Here is a 2162-nt window from a genome sequence, read left to right on the forward strand (position 1 = left end):
ATGTTTTGTTTCCTATTTCATGAGCTCAGGACAGGATGCTCAGCTCATAAACACATTTAGAGAGCTTTATAGGACACAAAAACACTTACACAGCACTATGAGTCTCTAGTTTTTAATTCCCCTCCAAATTAATTTTTATGACTTCTCAGGGCACTTTCTCTATTCCCTACGCAGATCATGAAATTTTGATTAAATATTTAATGAGGTTCTTTGCATTGAACTCTCTTATTTCCCAAATCCCTTCATGCCAGCATGTCTATTGAACTCAGTGGCCCATCTCTAAAATAAACTATTAAATAAAACACATTATCCTTTATTAGTTTTATAGCATGCAGCCCTTTTAGTCTTGGCTTCCATAGTTATGGGATTTTGAAAATCTATTTATAAGACCATTTCTGAGAGCCTACTATGGGATAGTAACTGCGCCAGATGATAAGAAAAATACAGAGGTGAATAAAAAATGATTTCTTCTCTCACATAATTCATAGTATAGTTGAAGACATCAAAAATGTTATAATATATAGGTGACAAAAAAATTGCTATGATGTAACTTGTACACTGCTACTTTTTAGCACATTATTTGTTTCAGATAGTATAGACATATATTCACTCCAAAAATTAATCTAGATTATTCAGTGGAAACCATAAAATTAGTCAAGTGCATGGTATGACCAACCTGACCCTTCTACCAGTAAACATACAGCAGATCACATAAATACCTATATAAAAAGTAAAATTTGTTTTATACTATAATGGTGATAGTTATGAATTGTTCTCAATTCAATATCATAAACCACAGTTTGCAATGTTAAAATAGAACAAAATAATGATTAAAAAATTTTTTAAGAATCTATCATGTAAGCATAGAGAACAATCATAGTGAGGAGGGAGCACCTAACTGCCTTGGGCTGAGGAGTTAAGGAAATTTTGACAAGAAAGTCATATTTGGTATCAGGATGATGTTGTCCTCATAAAATGAGTTAGGGAGGATTCCCTCTTTTTCTATTGATTGGAATAGTTTCAGAAGGAATGGTACCAGCTCCTCCTTGTACCTCTGGTAGAATTCAGCTGTGAATCCATCTGGTCCTGGACTTTTTTTGGTTGGTAGGCTATTAATTATTGCCTCAATTTCAGAGCCTGCTATTGGTCTATTCAGGGATTCAGCTTCTTCCGGATTTAGTCTTGGGAGAGTGTAAGTGTCCAGGAAATAATCCATTTCTTCTAGATTGTCTAGTTTATTTGTGTAGAGGTGTTTATAGTACTCTCTGATGGTAGTTTGTATTTCTGTGGGGTTGGTGGTGATATCCCCTTTATCATTTTTTATTGCGTCTATTTGATTCTTCTCTCTTTTCTTCTTTATTAGTCTTGCTAGCAGTCTATCAATTTTGTTGATCTTTTCAAAAAACCAACTTCTGGATTCATTGATTTTTTGAAGGGTTTTTTGTGTCTCTATCTCCTTCAATTCTGCTCTTATCTTAGTTATTTCTTGCCTTCTGCTAGCTTTTGAATGTGTTTGCTCTTGCTTCTCTAGTTCTTTTAATTGTGATGTTAGAGTGTCAATTTTGATCTTTCCAGCTTTCTCTTTTGGGCATTTACTGCTATAAATTTCCCTCTACACACTGCTTTAAATGTGTCCCAGAGATTCTGGTATGTTCTATCTTTGTTCTCATTGGTTTCAAAGAACATCTTTATTTCTGCCTTCATTTCGTTATGTACCCAGTAGTCATTCAGGAGCAGGTTATTCAGTTTCCATGTAGTTGAGTGGTTTTGATTGAGTTTCTTAGTCCTGAGTTCTAGTTTGATTGCACTGTGGTCTGAGAGATAGTTTGTTATAATTTCTGTTCTTGTACATTTGCTGAGGAGTGCTTTACTTCCAATTATGTGGTCAATTTTGGAATAAGTATGATGTGGTGCTGAGAAGAATGTATATTCTGTTGATTTACGGTGGAGAGTTCTGTAGATGTCTATTAGGTCTGCTTGGTGCAGAGATGAGTTCAATTCCTGGATATCCTTGTTAACTTTCTGTCTCGTTGATCTGTCTAATGTTGACAGTGGGGTGTTGAAGTCTCCCATTATTATTGTATGGGAGTCTAAGTCTCTTTGTAAGTCTCTAAGGACTTGCTTTATGAATCTGGGTGCTCCTGTATTGGGTGCATATATAT

Source organism: Papio anubis, chromosome 3, assembly GCF_008728515.1.
Source record: "Papio anubis isolate 15944 chromosome 3, Panubis1.0, whole genome shotgun sequence".
Lineage (NCBI taxonomy): Eukaryota > Metazoa > Chordata > Mammalia > Primates > Cercopithecidae > Papio > Papio anubis.